Below are 12,584 nucleotides of genomic sequence, written 5' to 3'. Positions count from 1 at the left end.
AATTTTAAAAACAGAATAACACTTTATGAGATATCAAGGTGTCACAATGAAAACATCAATGGAGAAAAAACATGTGATTTCAATATGTAACACCTACAAGTAAAAAGAGAAATATCTAAACTACTGAAAGTAATTGATAAAGATTATTAACCCAATTAGATGCAAGAATGAGCCAGGCAGAAGGTTTAAATTAGCAGTATATCCATTGAAGTCAGTGAAGCCAGCCAAATTACATCAGCTGAGGATTTGGCTGATCATGTGGAGATGTGGAACAGGAAAAAAAAAGTGCCGTAAATACATGGGAGTAGAAAAAATTCAGTCTCTTAACAGAGATAAATGGACAGTAGATGGACGAGGAAGACTTTCATTTTGTGTTGGTCACAGACTTAAGATCGTCAGAAAAGTCTTCAATGGCATTTGTCGAAACATCTCCAGATTAGCAGTAGCAGTGACAAGCTCACAGATAGGAAAGGTGTGCCCAAAACAAATGATGTTATTAGAAGAATAGAGCTTTGGCATGCACTTCAGCAGTGTTCAACTTTCTGCAGTGTGTATCCCTATGCTCAAAGGGAAAATGAACTGGAATTGACCCATATGTACAACTGGGACTTCAGCAAAAGCTGAAGAAGAAACAACTTCATTACAAAATAAACTATAAGCTGAACTAGTTTGAAAGTAGGAGATAAAATGCATTGTTTCCTTTTTATATCTTCAAAGACATGCAAGATGGGAAATCAACTATGCCTGAAATGCTTCCACGGGAAATGAAAATACCTACTGGAGTTGCTTCAAAAAATGAAACTTGGGCTAAATTTGTAATGTATCAATAAAAATGTCATCAAACTGCATATACCAGACAGATTATTCAGCAGTACTAGGCACTTCCCTACAAAGCCAGGGATGGCCTTGTTCAATTTTATGGTGGGTCTAGAAAAATTAGATATCAGAAATACTAGCTAGGAAGTGCAACTCAAATCTATCAGAGGCTGTATATTATACAGGTTGAATAGGACATACAGAATAAAAATTATTTGACTAGCATTTCAGAGCTTAATTTTTAAAAATACTGGGGTGCTAGAGGGACAGATCAAGAGACGCAAGTGTTGCATTTAGATCTTAAAAAAAGAAAAAGGGGAAAATGCATTTTTCAAGGGTATGCAAGTAAAAATAGCTTTGTATTAAACTGCATAAATCTAATAAAATATACAGGGTGGGGAGTCTGAATAATGACCAGTAAATATAGCCAGAGACCATTTGTATCTGACCAATAAATTCAAAAATATTTCACAAATCACTCAGTACCTATCTCTTCTGAAGACAAAATCAAACTGTTTCTCCCTTGAAGTCTTCTTAGTAGCAAGTATAATATAATGTTGGGATATAATGTTTCTATACTAACCAGCAAACAGTTGGCATGATCCAGAAGGTCAGATGTTGTAAAGTGACTGCAGTTTCAATCTCATTGCCTCCATCAAAACCACACAGAATTTAAATGAAATCCAGCTGTGTCTTTGGAAGGACTGAATTTCATAAAACTTAATTTGCACTTTAGCAAAGAATATTTTGCTTCTAAAGATTTCAAAAGTGCAAAGTGAATTTAATTAAGCTTCATGGTCACTGTTTTTTAACAGTAAGAAGTGAAGCCAGGATGTGCCTTTAGCTGCTTAGCAAACCCTTCTCATGGTAATTATGGATTTCCCCAAAATCAGATTGTTGCCTGTCTTCTGGTGATAGATAAAACACCCTTTCGACTAGACTGCAATTTATTCTTTTATTAAATCAAATTGATCATTGAAAAGAAGATATAGACTGACAAATTATTTACCAAATATCTAGGGCCATTTTGTGATTCATGTTTCAGTTACTAAGGATGTGCTCTGTTTGGTTCCAATCCAGTTAATTTTAACACTGGAGGAATCTTTTTCATTAATTCTACTGGGAGTTTGACTGGGCTCTAAACACAAGGTTTTCTGCTGCCTGCACTTTTTAGAGATGTTCTTAGGTTGGAGAAGTGATGACCTGTGGTATTCACCAAATCCACCCTGAAGTCTGCCATAGCCTTCCAACACCTTATACCTATTATTCTTGACTCATGCCTAAATTAAAAGGTTTTGGAGCGGGACTGGTTCTCTTTGTAAAGTGACTTCTTGGCTCACGGTCCTGGTGTAGAGTTTCTGAGGAAGCTTGGGGACAGGTATAAAACATAACCTTGAGTTTACCCAAACATTTCACTACTGAAGATTCAGTTTTCTCAAAGGAGCAAAACCTGTATTTCTACCAGTTGCAACTTATACATCTGCCAGACAAGGAAATGACTTCCCATACCCAACCTGGTCCTTACCAGTATACTTCTCTTAAGCAATCCCAGCAACACAAAAATACATCTTTCCATGGGTCTGCAACATGTGTACTACATCCTGAGGTGTCCTTGCAGATAACTATAGTGAAAAGCTTGCTCTTGGAGATTTCAGTCTGAGCTCTGACAGAAATAAAACATTCCAAATTTTATTAGCAGGCTGAAAGTTTTAGGTTTTAATAGAATAATTTTCTGAAGGGTTCTTAAGACCCTAGATTTGGGTTATTTACACATAAACCCTCTTGAATCCACTGTCCTCTATAAAAGTATTTGCTAAAAGAAAATTTTGCTGATTAGATATCCCTTGTCTTTCATGGATCCATGTAGGATTTCTCTGCTTCCAACCAACCAGTTTCTCCTCAAAGTCCTTCACAATAAGGAAACCCTCAGAGGTTAAAGAAATAAGTGAGTTGCCAGGGTAAAGGTCAGAACAGCACATTTCTAATCTTCTTAGATAGGAAAGTGAAATTCTCTCAATAGCTGCAGAACATAATATTCTAGAGAGAGTGATATTCAGTTCTGCAGTGAGCTGATACAATGCTTGCCTCTTGCATAAGGGCTGTGAAACCTTGCTTAGGTAGGGTAAAATAGCCATGAAGAAGTGGGGAATAAATAGGAAGTTCACTCAAACTCGTTGGAGGAAAAGGAAGAAACTTCCATATCTGGGGAGAAAAAAAAGAAGCCACTTTCAATTCTGTGAGGGGACATTAACAACACTGCCTCACTGTTGGTTATGTATGAAGAAGTGTGCTTTCAGCGTCTTATTTTCCACACTGCTTTCCTAATGTCTTCTGCTCACTAAGGCTGTGTTCACTGTCCATGTTAAGTGTACCAGAGTTTCCCATCCTGAGGAGCTAATTAGAGCTCATGGAGCAATGGGTTTGGCTGAAAAAATAAAAATAAAAAATGGGAAGGCAGAATAGCACCATCTTGAGCTTCCTGTGGTCTGCTCACCCCTCTGCCTGTGGCCTGGCCACTGTGGGGCTCACTGTGCAGCCCCCACGGCCTTCCAGTGGCTGCAGGAGCAGGATGCAGGTGTCAGGCAGGGCCATACAAGCCTGAATCATCGCACACCAGCAAGGACCTGGCCTGGGGATGAACTGCTCGGGCCCGGGTCGGTCAGATTTTCTGGGTGAGGGAAGATGTAGCCAGTCCGAGAGGCTGGAAAATGTTTTTCCCCCAACCCCAGGCCCTCTTTCACCTGGCCACATGGTGGAACATCATCCGTCTACCCCACATCGATGCGAGGGTGTCTGTTATTTTTTTCCTTTACAACCAAGAGCATCCCTTTCCTGTGGCTTCAGCCAACATGGCAGTGGGACACAACCCCTACTGGGAAGACGGACAGAAGGTGAAATCCCCTCACGCCCCCCTCTATCCCGGGGATGCTGAGCCCCACCATGGGCTCTGTCCCGGCTTTCCCCCTCCCGTCCCGCAGCCGGGCTGCCTGGCAGAGGAGATACCGGCGCCTTTGTCTACACCCCGACGTCCTCCGGCGTCCCCGGCATCCCAAATGCCAGCACCCAGAGAAGTGCAAACTATGTTCATTCCCCTTAATGGGGCTGTTAACCCGCCGGGGTAATTAGGACCAGGGGGCTGTCAGCACGGTTAACCTCTTTATTGCTGGGCACGGCACCGGGGGGAGCCAGGGGCGCTGCCCTGCAGCTAAAGCCCTCCCCCGCCCGCCCACCACCCGCGGAGGGTCCCGCACCCCCCGGACTTGCCCTCCCCTCGCCTCCACTGGACTCAGCAGCCAGGAGCGCCAGTTCCTGCGCGAAACCAGCGGTCCGTGGACCCGGGGGGCTCCGGGGAGGCTCCCCTTCTCTTTTCCCTGGTGGCTGCTTCTTGGTGGGGCTCTCCCAGCCCAGCGTGTCCACCTCGCCGCTGGCTTTCCCCGGCGGCGCTCGGAGCACTGTGGGGATGGCAGAAAGCCTGCGGGAGGAAGTTATGGACCACCCGACCCCTAGGGAGAAGCCTCCCGCCCCGTGCCCCCCGGCACTGCCCTCCAGCGCCGGGGTTCCTCTGGCCGCCCCGACCTCCTCCCCGGGACCTCGGGTGGGTGCCCGGACACCCGTGCTCTCTGCCGAAGCACGGAGGTCCCCCACGGGACCGGCGCAGGAGGGACCCCCCCCGCCAAAGGACGGGGGGATAGGGCGGGAAAACGTTTCCAGGCTACTTCCTTGAAGATACATTTTCTTCCTTTCCTTCCTTTCTTTCCCTTCCTTCCTTCCTTTCTTTCTTCCTTTCTTTTCTTTCTTTCTTCCTTTCTTTTCTTTCTTTCTCTTTTTCTCTTTCTTTCTTTCTTTCTTTCTTTCTTTCTTTCTTTCTTTCTTTCTTTCTTTCTTTCTTTCTTTCTTTCTTTCTTTCTTTCTTTCTTTCTTTCTTTCTTTCTTTCTTTCTTTTTCTTTCTTTCTTTCTTCCTTCCTTCCTTCCTTCCTTCCTTCCTTCCTTCCTTCCTTCCTTCCTTCCTCTTTCTTTCCTTCTTTCCTTTCTCTTTCTTTTCTTTTCTTTTCCTTCTTTCTTTCTTTCTTTCTTTCTTTCTTTCTTTCTTTCTTTCTTTCTTTCTTTCTTTCTCTCTTTCTTTCTTTCTTTCTTTCTTTCTTTCTTTCTTTCTTTCTTTTCTTTTCCTTCTTTCCTTTCTTTTTCCTTCTTTCTTCCTTTCTTTTCCTTTCTTTCTTTCTTTCCTCTTTCTTTCTTTCTTTCTTTCTTTCTTTCTTTCTTTCTTTCTTTCTTTCTTTCTTTCTTTCTTTCTTTCTTTCTTTCTTTCTTTCTTTCTTTCTTTCTTTCTTTCTTTCTTTCTTTCTTTCTTTCTTTCTTTCTTTCTTTCTTTCTTTCTTTCTTTCTTTCTTTCTTTCTTTCTTTTCCCTTCTTTCTCTTTCTTTTTCGTTTTGATTTATTTTTTCTCTCCCCGACCCCCCCCGAGGTTTGATGCCCACTTTTCCCAAGAGCCTTAATTTTCAAATGGGATTGTTTCCCTGGAGGGTGGCCGGTCAGCAGTCAGGTGTTTTGGGGTTTGTGTTTGTTGGGTTGGTCTATTTTCCTTTTTTTTTTTTTTTTTTTTAAATTTAAAATGTAATGCTGAGAGACAAAGAGGTAAATTATCTGCCTCAGCGTTGATGGTACGTCAAAGATTGCAAAGCCCAGGCACTCTCTTCCTGCGAAGAGGATGATTTATAGAAAATTGCAGGCAGAACACATGCACATTCTGGCAGCCGTAAAGACAGTCCCTCCCTTTTCCTTAATGTTCTTTTATCAGCTTCTTAGGAGGTGTCCGCTTCATTTGTCTGCATGAAACAAGTAGTCTTAGTAGGAATCCCCAGTTTTCATGCTTTTTCCCCTTTTCCTTAAGAAGGATTCTCTAAATCCAACGGTGCTCCTTCTGCCCAGATATTATCCTTCCTCCTATTTCTCACAGCACTTGTTTGGGGCGAGGAGGGGGGGAGCGGAAAGAGGGGAGAGGAGGAGGGAGAAGATCTTTCTCCTGTTTAGTGATTAACTTGCACGGCTCAAAGAAAGAGAAGATTTAATGGGAGAGATCCTGCCTGTGTGCTTTGTACTCACGGCAGTCTTGCGGATGGGAAGATTGGAGAGTGCATGGGTTTAATATTCGACTAGTACCTGGGCGACCGATTTTTGTTATTTTATTTTATTGCTATCGTTAGCATTTCTGCATTTGGTCTTCAGCTGAGCTGGGAGAGTTCAGACAATGAAGTTCTAACATGCCTGACCTCTCCCAGAGCCAGTAAAATCTGGACTCTTTTAAGAAGATCATCTCAGCTTCACCACTCACATAAAACTTCCTCGGAGCAGGGGAGGGATCTCCCCCTTCACCCGAACCGGAGCTTTGTGGTTCTAGTCTCTCTTCCACCCATGCAAATTGCAGCGCTTGAGGGCTCGAGAAATCCCAGTGATGTTCCAATACCAGTCATGCCCTTGTGCTCAAATTGATTTTGCCTCACTCCCTTGTATTGATTTTCTGAGTCTGCACATAACCCCCAATCCCCCCCCTCCCCACACACGCACTCTAGTGCTAGACATAACCCTAGAAAGAATCTGACCTGGTGCTGTAGGAAGACTGGAGGGGGAGAGGGGGGGATGTCGAGCAAAAGAAGTAGCTCAGCACAATGCTTAATAGAAACGAGCCTAAATAAAAATGCAGGCTACAGCCGCTTTTGTCTTTGCTTGCTTGCCTTCATCACAAAGATACCTTTCTTTGTGAGCCTTGATCGTTAGTTTCCACGGTTTTAAATAATCAGTCACAAAGGAGCAGACAACTAGGTGTTGGAAGGCATAAAAGTTATTTTAAGTGGAATTATTTATTTTATTTTGCAGCCCAAAACGTTTCATCAATGTAGGAAGTGATTTTGGTGCTCGGTGGTACAAGCTCTCTTTTCTCCTAAATGCTTGTGAGAAATAAAAAACCTGGAGATGACTGTCTTTATTTCCGGGAGTAGACTTCAAAATACGTGCCAGAAATGGACAATTCGAGTCTCCTTTCTCCACATCAAATGCGAGCTGGAAGGGGGATTAAAAACCAACCACGTGGTAGATCTGGTTTTATACTTTGCAACCTCCAGCTCCATTTATGTTCTTTACTCTGCTCAGGGAAGATTAGCCTCTAGATGGATGTGTCTGAGGGATCACCTCAGGGGCAGATCTGCATGCAGAAACCGGTTTTTGCCATGGCTGGAAGAGAGCTATGACCTAGCAGAGCGCTCCATCTGAGCGGCTCCCCCAGCGTTGCAGGAGCTGCTGAGCGCTCCTGCACAGGAAGCTTTGTGAAGGCAACAGCTTGGAAGGGGAAGCTCTTCAGATCTTTCCCCTTCTTCTCCTCCTCCCTGGCCTGTGAGTGATTCAGTGTCCCAAACCTTAACTTTTTGTTACCACCTTCCTCCTCTTAATCTCCTTCATCTTCAACACCTCCTCCTCTATCACTACCATCTTCGCCTCCATCTGTCTGCCTCCTGGATCTCTCTCTTGTTTGCTTGCTTTCCCCCCTCCTCTTCCACCTCCCTCCCTCTCTTTCTTCTTGCCTTTTCCTCCTCTCTTTTCTTCTCTTTTCTTTCTCTTTTTCCTCCTCTTCCCCTACACGTTGTTGTTGTTGTTAGAAAGGATTCTTGCACCCCCTGGTGCTCTTGCATTTTGTGTGGTAGGAGAGGAGATTGTCTTCTTTCTCTCTCTCCCTCTGGTTGCTCGTTATTCAGAGAGAGACACAGAGGGTGAGTGAGAGAGAGAGAGAGAGACGGATATCTCAGGTCATCTGCAGCTGCAGCAAACCAGTGAAGGAGAGAGAGAGAGGGAGAGGGGGGGGGGAAGCAGGGAAAGATGGCGATCCTCCATTGCTGAGACCTGGCAAGGAGCACATGAGACTCACAAAACAACTTCCACAACAATAACAAGAAGAAGAGCTAGGCAGAGAGGAAGAGGAGAGGAGGCAGCAGCAAGAGCAGCAGTGCCGGGACGCTCCTGTAAGTTCTTGCAATTAAAACCCATCTCCGGTTTGGCATTGGAGAGATCATCTCTCGTGTGTGTGTGTATATATATATATTTTGTTTGGTCTTTTCTGTCTTTCTTTCTTTCCACCACCTTCCTCTGAAATCCATTCATTCGGTCAACGGAGGAAGGAGGAAGAAAGAAAGGAAGGGAAAAAAAAAGAGGGGAGCGAGAGTGGGGTGTTTTGTTTGAGGGAGAAGTCTCTTGCATGGAGGAGGAGAAGAGGAGGAGGTGCTGGTGGTGGTGGTGGTGGTGGTGGGAGGAGGAGGAAGGCGGTTAATTAATTTTTTGTTGTTGCATTAAGGGGGGGGGGATATGGGGAGATAAGTGAGATATCAGCCGAGCTTTCGGGGTGGGGGGTGCCCGAGAGGATATGTGTGTGTGTGCGAGGTCTGGATGGTGCTGTGCGTGTGGACTTGGATCAGAGACGGGAGAGACACGGAGGAGAGAAAAGCTCCGTGCTGGCACGACCCAGGCAATCGGGTGACCTCTTTCTTCCTTCCTTCCTTCCTTTCTTTCTTTCCTTTCTTTCTTTCTTTCTTTCTTTCTTTCTTTCTTTTTCTCTCTCTCTCCCCCTCTTCCTCTCCTTCTCTTTCTCCTCGTCCCCTCTCGCTGCCCTCCTCCTCGCCGCTGGTGAGGCTGGTCCCTCACCCCGGCGGTGGTGCCCCCACCGCGGCTCTCCTGGAGTTGGGATGCGGGGGTCCCCGGCGGCGTCGGGGCTGGGGGGCTGGTGGTGCCCGCAGGAGGTTGCTTGGAGGAGGACAGCGTTCAGCTGGAGAGCAGAAGCCATTACACACGCTTGTGCTCTCCTTTGAGAGAAAGAGAGCGAGAAGGGAAGAAAGGAAGGGGAAGGAGCCCACTTCTTCTTGCTCAGTTCCCCGATGTCCCTACCTTTAAACCAGGCGAGGGAGAAGGCGCTTTCTCCCCTGCCCCTTTCTCAACCACCCGGAGCAGCTTTCTCCCTATCTCTCCCCCTCTTTCCCTTTCTTTATCTCCCTGTCCTCCATTTGCAAGCTGTCTGCTTTGGTTCCAGTCCAGGCTCCACAACACAAAGCTTCTCCTCGCTCTCGCACACATGCACACACACAGTCTACAGGCTCTTTATGTCTTCTGGAGTAACCTTCTTCTCCCCCCCCCGCCGCTCCTCTTAGCATTGTGGTTTCTATTCTCCACACAGAGAGATCCTCCTGGAGCTTCATGTAGTTGTGCTCTGATAGGATTTCTCCCCCCCTCACCTCCCTCTTTTGGGGGAGAAAAAGGAAAAGTTTCATTCGTTTTTCTGGTGTTTGGAAGGAGAAAGACCTTCAAGTTTGAGTGCTTTCTGCTGCTGCTTTTGTGTGTGTGTCTGTGGGGGTCTGTTTGTCTCATGAAGCTGCTTGCATGTCTAAGAGGAAGTGACTAGTTTGGCAGAGAGCTGTGATCTGAGTCAGGTAAGCCATGTCATGTTCTCTAGCTCCACCAGAAAATGGAGGAGAGAGAGAGTAGACAAAGCTGAGATGGGAAGTGCTCCTAACATCGTGGATGTCTCTCCATGTTTTGAAGCTTTGCTGGCAGTAGCTGGCTTAATCATGATTTTTCCCTCTAAGGTTTCTTCATTTTTTTCAATGCACAACATTGTGATGGGTCTTCTCTCTGACTTCATGCTATCAGGAAATGAGGATTGGAGGAAATTGCTCAGATTCTCCTTCACACAGAGAAACACATCCTCAGGCTTTTTTGCTCTTATGCTTTCATGCGGAGGTCACCTTTCTAGATATTTTTCTTTGGTTAAAGACCACAGAATTTAGGAGGTTGATCAGTTGGCCAAAGAAGTAGTGTATATATGCATATATTTACAGATTTTTGAAAGCATTTGGAGGTAAGTGCACGCAGCTTGAGGCTGCTCAGGTTCTTCCAGAGAATGTCATGAAATGTCATTTTTTTTTCTAGGTGATGATGGTGATGCCTGATTTTTGGGATTTTTAACATCTGATTTTCAAGAGCATTCCTTCTTTTGGATGTATTTTAAATTAAGATGGAATATTTCTCCCCACTCACTAGGTTGCATTAAAATGATACTGGCAAGCTTTTCGTAGGTTCCTCAGAGCATCATAACATACATAATTTCTCTTGAAAAAAACAAAACAGTTTTCACAGCTGTCTTTTTGGTGTCTTAAAATATTTTTTTCTGAAAACTTATGGCAACATTCTAGTTATGATTTTAATGTCATTATGGAAACCTAAGATCTTTAAAGTGAGATAGCAGTTGAACAGGAATTTGTGTGCTTTTTTTTAACCCACCTTTTAATCTGAAGTAATTTTGAGGAGACTCAAACCAGGCCTCACTCTTTTCCCACCAACCTAAATTTGCACATCAGTTGCATTGTAGATGCAGTTCCTCAAAAAATTCAAACTACATGCTGAAATGCATGAGGGGGATACCAGAGTGCAGTGCTACTGAGCTTGAAGGCACAGCTCCATAGAAAGATACCAGTAATGTCCATACATAGGTTACTCTGAAGAGTTTAAGAAGGAATGTGTTACATATGGAAAGTGTAAGTGACAGGATAGAGGACCAGTGAATCTGAATCAGAAGATGCTCCCAGATGTGCAAAAAGAATAGAAAGATTTGAGGATTGCAATGACTAGCGATGAACTTGGGATCCGGCTGCTGCAAGGTTAAAATCAATGTCCTTATTTTATTTTTGCTATGGAAGAAATTGTTTAGTATATAATCTAATATACTTGGGAAGGATAATTGCATTATCAACTGTGCATTTCTTAAGTTCTGGTTGCTGATATGTCACTGAAATTACTGAGATACTGTGGTTGTCTCCATCTTTCAGAAGTGGGCCATGGAACGTACCATTTCAGGTATGTTTAATCTTAGATTTTGACAACGTAAAGAGGGAGGTTATTTTTTTTTTTTTCCCATGAGGTGATGTTCTTTGATGCACTTTGCAATCTCTGCACAGGCCTAAATCAGCAGCCACTGAAGAAACTGAGAAGGTCCCCACTGACCTTTGCTTGTTTGGGTCAGGTCCTAAATATGCATCCCCTGTATAAGATGCTTGTATGCAGTCTTCTTAGGTATCTGCTTGTATTTCATAGTTCAGAATTGTGAATCTCCTCGTAGTTCTTGAGAGGTCAGCTCAGTGCTTGCACTACAATGTGCCCTGCAGATACATTGCTCCTGAATGTGGCATGTGCAATCCAAGAACAAGTTTGAGATTTAAGCTGAGGATCTTTATGGGAGGACCTCTTACCCCCCTCCTGTGGTGACAGACACCCCAGAAAACCAAACATCATTGCAATAGTTTGAGTTGGAGTGTGAGTGGTGTTATTTCTATGTGGGGTTTCTTCATCATGAGACTGAAATCCCTTAAGGGAATTATATTCTTGTTAACAATGTTTCTTGCAATAGTTCTGCCCAGACAGACTGAAGTTCACCTTGCTGTTAAAATACTGAGGGCCTTCTTTTATTTTTAAAAACAAAACAAAACAAATCTAAAAAAAACCCCCAAACCCAAACCAGTGAGTTTTAAAGGAGCTTTAGAAAGATAATCTTAATTCATGAGATGGTGGTGACGGGAATGTTTCTTGTAATCAGGCACAAATTTCTTCATTTGGACAATGGCTTTCAATTGCTTTTGGTTTGTGGGCACCCAGAACTTTTCCATCGTACAAGCTCTAGCAGAAACCGCATTCATAGCTTATTCTTCAGTATATAAACTTGCTTTTCGTAATCACTTTTCTCAACCCCATTAGACATAGCCTATGGACAACTGCTTTAAAAATGTTTAAACAATGATTTGATTTCCTTAAACATTTTTACTGGGTTCATAATGGATTACATTGTTGAGAAATTTAAAATGTCACCTTTAGAATTTCCTTCCATAATTTTTTAAAATTATTTTGTTACAAGAGGAAAACTAAAAATATGTTGTGTATGCTCAGACTGTGAAGAATATGAGTACATAATTGGATACTGAAAAAGGAAAGTAGAACAACTGCAAGTAGAAGTGGAAAAAAAAAGATGATAATTTCAATTCAGTGAAGTTTATAACAAATTCTTTAGTGTTGTGTACTTTGACTTAAAGGAGGATTGACTTTTATGAAGACATGAGTGATTGAAAAGACAGTTGATAAGTAGATAAGTATTGGAGAAGAACTGTGTTCAACATAGATGTCTGGACATCTGGCAGATGTTACTCTTGGGCCCCAAGGAATGGACAAGTTTAATTTTAGCCTTAAAAAGGAAATGGGATGAACTAAAGTCTTATAATAGTACAACTTTGTACAGTTTGAGGAAGGTTACTTCCGAAAAGCCCAAAAGATGTGTCTTGAAATTTGGAACTCCCAGAAACAAGTGTAAATTAGTTTTTCCTATTGAGTTTTCCTATTATTCTAAACAACATGTCTAGAGTTACAATATAAATTGAGATTGCTCCAGTTTCCTGTAACACTTTCTCTGCGTGGTGTTGTGGATAATTTCTTAAATTAAGCAGAGGAACACTGCTTTGTAGTAAGAAACTGTGGCAAAAGGACTTAAAAGTGTGAAACTGGTGAATAGCTGTGTAGTAGTCATTAACTAACATTGTCCTGTTATGAAGCTATCACTAAGTAAACTTAGGGACAAAACCTGTAGTATCCAAAAACTCCCAGTGAAATACTGAAAAGAGTGATTTGAAGAAGCGTACTGGTAGAGAGGAAGGAGATCCTGTTTTGACAGATCAGGAAAGGTTTACGAAGGCCA

The 12,584-nt window shown here is 43.2% G+C and overlaps 1 protein-coding gene across 5 annotated transcripts in view; it reads left to right on the top strand.

Annotated features, from left to right (window-relative positions):
- Positions 1–7,485: 7,485 nt before the first annotated feature.
- Positions 7,486–12,584, top strand: part of ZNF462 (zinc finger protein 462) — a 92,593-nt gene continuing 87,494 nt past the window's right edge. For 3 of the 5 annotated variants that reach the window (XM_072859838.1, XM_072859841.1, XM_072859837.1), the window contains exon 1: positions 7,488–7,824. The gene's annotated coding sequence lies outside the window, so the exon portion shown is untranslated. Of the gene's footprint in view, positions 7,825–12,584 lie in introns of all 5 variants that reach the window. The other 2 variants (XR_012042204.1, XM_072859840.1) reach the window with 2 other exon arrangements.

This window comes from Ciconia boyciana, chromosome 4 (assembly GCF_034638445.1).
Source record: "Ciconia boyciana chromosome 4, ASM3463844v1, whole genome shotgun sequence".
NCBI lineage: Eukaryota > Metazoa > Chordata > Aves > Ciconiiformes > Ciconiidae > Ciconia > Ciconia boyciana.
Note: the sequence above shows the minus strand (reverse complement) of the source record. Positions and strands in the feature narration are given on the sequence as shown.